Here is an 8,529-nt window from a genome sequence, read left to right as displayed (position 1 = left end):
GCTGAATGTTGTTCCTAATGGAGCTAAATACAAGAGCTATTCGTCTGCTCATTCACCCATCATCAAGCAAAACAAATGCAGAATTAAAGCTTAAATAGAGTACAACAGAATCAAGGATTAAACCTGCCTTGGCTTTTGACAGTTGCAAGGACTCTGTGACTTGAAAGAATTTCAAAGTTAGGTTGAGTTGGCTTTTTCACTTGATGAACAGGTAAGATTTTATTTTTTTAGGACTAAGTACTAAAATAAGCATCTTGCTGTGGATTTTGTTCCCTGTAACATAATGTACCTGCCTTAACAGTGTTGTATGCTAGAGTTGTACTTGAAATCAAATTAACCAGTTAAGTTGCTAATGCTGCTTTTGATTTTGTTATTTGAATGATCATACACTATATTGCCAAAATTATTTACTCACCCATCCAAATCATTGAATTCACGTGTTCCAATCACTTCCACGACCACAGGTGTATAAAACCAAACACCTAGGCATGCAGACTGCTTTTATAAACTTTTGTGAAAGGATGGCTCGTTCTCAAAAGCTCAGTAAATTCCAGCGTGGCGCCGTGATATGATGCCACCATTGTAAGTCCAGTCGTGAAATATCCTTGCTACTAAATATTCCACAGTCAATCATCAGTGGTAAAATCAGTGAAAGCGATTGTGAACAACAGCAATTTGGCCATGCATGCCATGCAAAATGACAGTGTGTTGTCAGCGGGTGCTGAGGTGCATAGTGCGCAGAGGTTGCCAACTTTCTGCAGAGTCAGTCATTACAGACCTCCAGACTTCATGTGGCCTTCAGCTTTGCTCAAGAACAGTGCATAGAGAGCTTCATGGGATGGGTTCAATGGGTTATTTTTTGGGGAAATGGGCTCAGCCCTTTAGTTCCAGTGAAAGGAACCTTTAATGCTTCAGCATACCAAGAGATTTTGTAAAATTTTAAGCTCCCAAATTTGAGGGAAAAGTTTGGGGATGGCCCCTTCCTCTTGCAAAATGGCTGTGCACCAGTGCACAAAGCAAGGTCCGTATAGACAAAGATGAGCGAGTTTGGTGTGGAAGAACTTGCCTGGCCTGCACAGTCTTGACCTCAACCTGATAGAGCATCTTTAGGATGAATTAGAGCAGAGACTGCGACCCAGGCCTTCTCGTCCAACATCAGAATATGACCTCACAAATGCGCTCCTCGAAGAATGGTCAAACATTCCCATAAACACACTCCTAAACTTTGTGGAAAGCCTTCCATAAGAGTTGAAACTGTTATATCTGCAGAAAGTGCGCTGACATCATTATAAACCCTATAGATTAAAAATGGGCTGTCACTCAAGTTCATATACATGCAAAGGCATACGAACAAATACTTTTGGCAATATAGTGTATTTTGTAACTTGCTCTCTTTGTAAACACAACTTATTCAAATACATATTCAAATACCTGGCCCAGTGGCCATGGCTAATCAGCAGCACATAATGCTTGCTTGCTTGCTTGTGGTGAAGGGTGCAACTGATTAAAATATTATAGAATGGAAAAGAACAGTTTACTCCCACATATATGCTCCCTGCCCTACTCTTGTCAACACTTAGAGCTGAATCTGAAAGGCTGATTTTAACATAGCAATCTGTAATACATTTCCTGTATTACATCTTCTTTTGGATGCTCCCACCAGTCAGGGATTGCCACAGAGGATCAACCACAACCCGCACCATTGATCTGGCACAGTTTTTATGCTGGATGCCCATCCTGAGGCAACCTTCTCTATTTATCTGGGCTTTGGGACCAGCACTGCCACGCAATGCATTCCAGTTGCTGGGTACACACACTCACACCTATAGGCAATCTTCTGAGTCACCAGTCCACCTACCAACATGTGTTTTTGGACCGTGGAAGGAAAGTGGAGCAACCAGAGGAAACCCACATAGACACAGGGAGAACACACCAAACTCCTCACAGACAGTCACCAGGAGCGGAACTGGAATACACAAACCTGGAGCTGTGTGACAGTGACACTAAATGCTGCCCCAATACATTTACTGTACTAAATCAGAAAATGACCACGGTGTGGCATCAAAGACATGCTAAATTAAATATCAGATGTCTGTAACAGCTGTGCTTCTGTCAATTGTCTTTTTTGAGGAGTGTCCGTTTCCAGAGCGGAACTCTGTGGGTGTTTCAGCCTGTGATCCAGCCCACTGCCAATCCCAGGTACTGTAATAGAAAATTCAAATAAAAAGCTGGGAAATAGAAGTAGCCTCAAAACTGACAAGTTTAAGGTTGAACTAAATAATATTAAGTTCAATTCATATAGTGCCTTTCACAAACCCAAGGATGCTTTACATAGCTTTACAAAAATTATGCCACGCAGATGGCAAAATGCAGTTTTGGTGACTGACTTAACATGGGGTTCAAATGTAACGGTTGCATCAAGGAGAAACCCAAAGTTTTTTACAACAGGAGCTGGTTTGATAGCAGCATCATTAATATCAACAGTAAAGTATGATATACAAGAAAGTGAAGATTTAGTTCCAACCAGTAACACTTCAGATTTAACAGCATTACGTTTTAGAAAGTTAGTGTGTAGTCAAAGTTTTAAATCTGCCGTACATAAACTCAAGGCATGGGCCGATGCCAAGGGAGTGGAGGTGTTGATATAAACTTGAATATCATCAGTGTAGCAATGGAATTTAAAACCATGATTACAGATGATCTGACAGAGTAGAAGAATTTAAATGATAAATAGAAGAGGTCAGAGAACAGGTCCCTGGGGTACACCATGATTTACAGGGACCATAAGGGATTGATGAGAACTGAAGGTAAAGTTCTGATGTTATGTTACAGATGTTAGATCTAAGAGAACCAAGATGTTAGAAAGACCGGTATCTATAGACAGCAGCAAGTCATTCACAACTTTTACCAGGGCAGTCTCTGTACAATGTAGGGAACCAAAGCCAGACTTCTGGCTTTTGAATACAGGATTTGTGACTAAAATGCAAATATATGCCTCTTAAAATGAAATTTTATGTGGAAGGAGAAAATCAATAAGGAAGATAAATTCTGAAAGGAAACTGCGCAGAATATTCCATGGGCTTAGTATAATAATATATCTCATCTGAGAGGTCTGGAAATCTCAAAATCCCCAAAACTTAAGGGCTGTCACTTTTACTCTATAAACACTGCACCGTGGCTTGTGAGTGAGTTGAATACTGAACCGTTCAGACTACTACCATTGTCTTGGTTGATGGTTCTTTTGGAGCAGTACTGTGCATATCTGTCAAAATAAAATTCCAACATCAGACAGCTAAGTATTTTAATAGATCCATTCCTCAACTTTCGGGTTGCAACTCGCCAGTTGAGAAACTTTACACAAGCTCAGTTGTATAGGTACAACCATGAAAGGAAAATCAATAAATGATATGGGCTGCAATGGAGCAGCTGCACGTGAAATTAAATCACAATGTTCAGTTTGATCCATTGGCTATAAGGGTACAAAGCCCTCCAGCACCAAGCTGTGAAGAAGTGGATATGTGTTTTCTGGAGCATGAATGAAATCATCAGCCAACACCTACCTAATATACTGACAGAATGTCCTTGTTGCTGAATGCAAATAAAAATCCCCACTTTTTTAATGTAAGATCTTAGTGTATTCTTCTAGGGCCTTAATTATTAGATGCTTTGCGATTCATAAACTGCTAGCCCATTCCATACACACACACACACGTACACACTAATGAGGCTATATATTTGTCTGTGATCAGACCCTTTATTTCAATACTAGGATTTTGCATTAAAAAATCTTTTCACGTGCCTAGACTGCCTTGTTAAATTAATCTCATTGCAGTTGCCAGGTGTACACAGCTTAAATTAGGCAGCTCTGTGGGATCAAGGGACATTCTAAAACACATATCTTCCTTTATAATCTATTCCTTGTTGGACCATTATTGTGGGGCTCATATCATTGGATGGGGAGTTGTAAATGCAATTGGTGGCCAATACGCTCCAGAATTATTAATACTGTTCTGTTGTTTTGGTTGCCTCTTTAACAGATTTTGTTTCATTTTGTCAACTTTTAAGAATTTCCTGACCTTGGCAGTGTCCCTTTCCCAGCCATTGATAAGGGTCTTGGCAATGCTGTAAGGTACATTGAATGCATTTGTTATCCCTTACAACATTCTTTAACTTTAACTGTTACAGGAACATTTTATATTAATGTTTTTTAAATAAACGTGATGGCAGGTATATGTTGCTCATTAATTAATTTATTTCTGAATGTGATTTCTTAACTATAAAAATAGCTGCATTCCCCATTAAAAATGTTGTACCTTTATCCGTTTCTGTTTTCGCATCTGTTCCTCCCACCAAATCCTGTTATGCCCAAAAGGCTGTGTATACGTTTTATATCCTCTTAAATGAATCCCGCTATCAATATTCTTCTCACCACAAGATGGCAGCATCTCATTTTTTAAGCGTTGTGGCACAAACTATATCCATGAGTATGATGTCATTAGAGGTCTCGCAATGATGTCACTAAAATATAAATAGTCAATGAAAAAATCTCAGGAATTTAGCTTGGATTTAGCCTATATATATATATTATGCTGGGGCCCTTTGATTCTTGTTGAAAATGTTTTAAAAAAAAACTAGTGTTTCTGAATTAACATGGCCCACCTGCTGTAAATGCAACTTCTCACGACACTGACAGAGTAGAACAATGGTCACAGTTTAGGCATTTCCCTCAATTTCATAAATACAAGTCATGAAGCATAAAAACACCATTTACACTTATCTCCTATTTTAGAATGTTCTTTAGTTGATAAACTGTTAACAGTTTAGCTTCATCATGATAAGCTGCTCACCACAGTAGGAAAATCTTGCTGATTTTAAACTTTATCTGTGAGCTGTCAGGCCACATCCTGTCTCTCTTAGATGGTGATACAAATGCAGCAAAATGCTAGGGCCTAATTTAAAAATGTAGCAGTGTAGAGGTGTGTAGGGTTTGGAATGGATATGCTGAAGTTTACCAGGGAAGTGTACCATTATTGCCATTCTTCAAAGACTTGTCGGGCTGTTCTCTCTGTGAGTCAAAAGGTAACTTACTGAAAAGTTGCCCAAAAAAACCTGACAAAGTGATTCCCCTTCAAGACCTTGAATGTTCCCCAAGTGCACTCCCCCACTTTAGCCATAATGTTCATGCACTCATGCTGTGGGGGTTCTCAGCCCGGCTTCATTTGACTCGAGCATTACCTCAAAAGTGGTGTATTTACCGGGGACAACCCCTTTTACTCTGTGTTCACTGCCCTTTTTGAATCAGAATGAAATGCTTGTTAAATTTACGGGATCCAGATTGTTCAACATGGGATGAGTCAGCATGCCCCCTAAGATTCTGAAAGGGCCCCGGATCAGATATCGACATGCAAATGACTCCTATCCCCAGCCTCTCTTACGGCTGCTCAGCACGTGAGAAATTTTTGGTTTTGGTCTCTGTGATAATCTTATTCTAGTCAGCAGGATTTTTATTTATTTATTTATTTATTTATAATATTAAATATTTCCATAGATTCAGTGGGGACATAGGGACATTTGTGTGGATTTACTGTAACAGTACTAAGCACCTATGGATAGGGTCTTTCACTTTCTTATCAAAACGTACACCATGAACTTTAGACCTCAGGTGCTTTCCACATACTGCTGAGATATTTCACTGCTTTTTGAAGTATTGAAATGAATATATTTTACCAATTATATATATATATATATATATATATATATATATATATATATATATATATATATATATATATATAATTTAAAAAATAAAATAAAATAAAAAATATATAATTTTTTCTGTCTCCCTCTCTATCTCTCTCTGTAAATTTAATATATAATAATGTAATTGGTGTTTAATTAAGTAATTACATCAAAGGGATGAATTTAAAGCTTTTTTTTCATGTATTATTCAAAAGTTTCTTTCATTTTACATTAAGCTCATTGCCTATAGTTTCAGAAGCCCAAGGTGGAAGCTGTGATGAAGCCTTCCTGGAATGCACCTTAAGTGATCAAGTCTGGAACTTTTCCTGACTCACATCAGTGTATAGTAAGAAATATGGAATTCCCTTTCCATTCCACATGCTCAGTTACTGCATTTCACTGGGCTGTAAAACCCTGTGGTATAAAATCAAGCTTTAGGTTTTCTTTTTCACTTTTGTTGGGCACATTCTGGCTCTTTGTTTTTTCTTTTCTTTGAGGAGAATTTCTGATCTGGGAACTTGCCTGAGGGAACTTGTATTTAAAACCAGTCATGATACTTAGCATCATTGGCACATGTTAGCCCAGCAGCAATTGAGGATAATCCATGGCTCATCCTGGTGATATACGTCTTTGGACATGATGCTTAACATTTCTCACTTATTATAAAAGCAGAATGAAGTATTAATCATATGTTAACACCTGAGTGGCTGTCTCAGTTTTGGTCTCTTTTTTATTTCCCTGTGTTTGGGGAATGAAAAAGTACAGCACCTGGCAGGTTATATATAAGAAGAAAACATTTATTCTGAATTACTCTGTGAATAGGGACTGCCCATTAAACATTCTTCTTAGTAGGAAGTGGCTTATGAAAGACTACAAGTAGTCTACAACCACATATAACCTTATTCCCTGGGCTGAAACCACACATGCCATCCTCAAGATATACAAGCAATACTATACTACTTACACAACCTTGCACTGTAAAACAGAGAAATAAGTACTTTCACCTTGGTAGAATTTTTACCTTAATAAAGCTTTTGTAATTGTGTTTGGGGCATTATGGGAAATGTAGTTTCTCTAGTGAATAGAATTTTACTGTATGTGTCCCAGTAAATTGAGTGATGCCCCTGGGATTCTCTGAATCTTTGAATTATATTTTTAGATCAAGAATCCTGCAAGTTCTTCACTATTTTAAGGACTTATGCTATTTGAGATCTATTATTCTTGAATTGTTTCACTACTTATGAGTGTGTGCCGCCCTGTGAAGGACTGGTAGCCCCTCCATGATGTGTTCCCGCCTTGTGGCCAGGGATTTTGGGTAGGCACCGTGACCCTGAACCGGAAAAACAGTTACAGACAATGAATGAATGTTTCACTATGTTCCCACACAGTCTTTCACAGAATTATGAATGGATCAGTTTATTTATTAAAAACAGAGATTTTCCCCTCTCCTTTTTTGAAAATATACTTGTCCAGATGAATACGGCTGCATGCTCATGCCAGTCCCATAGTGGGACTTGCATAGTATGTCTTAAAGAGATGCATCAAAACATCACAAAGCATGAAAGAAACATAGTGTAGTGCATTAAGCAAGTCATGAAATTACTGAATCTAGATCTTAGTAGTGCATAATACAGCAGTATTTATGTTTATTCATATGTGGGAATATATAGGGAGTGAGGAGGTATTTGCATTTGAGCCAGAGACGTGATGTCTGGGTTTTTTGAAAACCTACATTTTTCTCCATGGAAACCTCTGTTTTCAGTGACCTAAAACTCAATTTCTCAGTTTTGAAAAATTAATGGATCCGTGTGGACAGGGCGTTAATATCTGAAAAACACAGCCCCTCTCGAATGGTCTTTATAAACCCAGTCATATCACCTGTTTCCAAATAACCCAATATATTTTTGTTGCATTACACAAGTTTACATTTCTTTTGTTGCTCCATCCGAAAATTGTGTAACATGCTGCTGGCTTTAAAACCAAAATGGTCATATATTACATTTTTTCACAAGACCTTGGTCAGTTTCAACATATTGAATGTTGTCTTTGTGTTTAATATTAAATTTAGAATAATTTAAATATTGTTGAATTCTGTTTTATTTACATTATGCACACCATCCCAACTTTAAAGTGTGTATGGTATCACTGTGCATTAAGATTCATATTTAATGTTAGACATCTGAGTCATTACAGTGATCATTATCAAAAGATTGATGGCCTCCACTTTCAGTTTCGAGTTAAGAACTCTGGAGTATTTTGTTTACAAGGTTATTATCTGTCAACTTGTTGTGTTTTAATTAATTGAAAATAAGAGGAAGAATTTGCTCTCAGGGTAAAAACTGAATCTGATAAAGCAGCATTTAGAGGTGGATTATACTAGAGTAAAGGTGAATCCAGAATTGGGATACCTTTTGTGTCCCAGTTGTGTGAAGTGGTTGGTAGGTGGACTGGATGTGTGAAATTGTCCACATGTGTGAGTGTGAGTGACTGGGTGAGTGTGTGATGACCTACAATCAACTGGAGCCCTCTTTTTGTGCCCAGTGATTCCAGGTAGGCTGTGAACTCAGCATGGCCCTGATCTGAATGAACTGAAGGTGAATAAATGAAAGTTTGAACTCAAGTCGTAAACTTCTTTTGTCAAAAGTCATCCATATTAGTTGTGTTCCTCAACATTCATTATGATGTTTTTGCAGGACCGCCTACTGGGCCAGTCTAGAAGAGGCATTTTCACTTACTGACTGACCGACTCCTAATGTGCGAGTAAAACTGTTAGTTCAGCCATATTTCACA

The sequence above is a fragment of the Hoplias malabaricus genome, chromosome 8, assembly GCF_029633855.1.
Source record: "Hoplias malabaricus isolate fHopMal1 chromosome 8, fHopMal1.hap1, whole genome shotgun sequence".
Taxonomy (NCBI): Eukaryota; Metazoa; Chordata; class Actinopteri; order Characiformes; family Erythrinidae; genus Hoplias; species Hoplias malabaricus.
The sequence above is the reverse complement of the archived record's forward strand: the minus strand, read 5'-3'. Positions refer to the sequence as shown.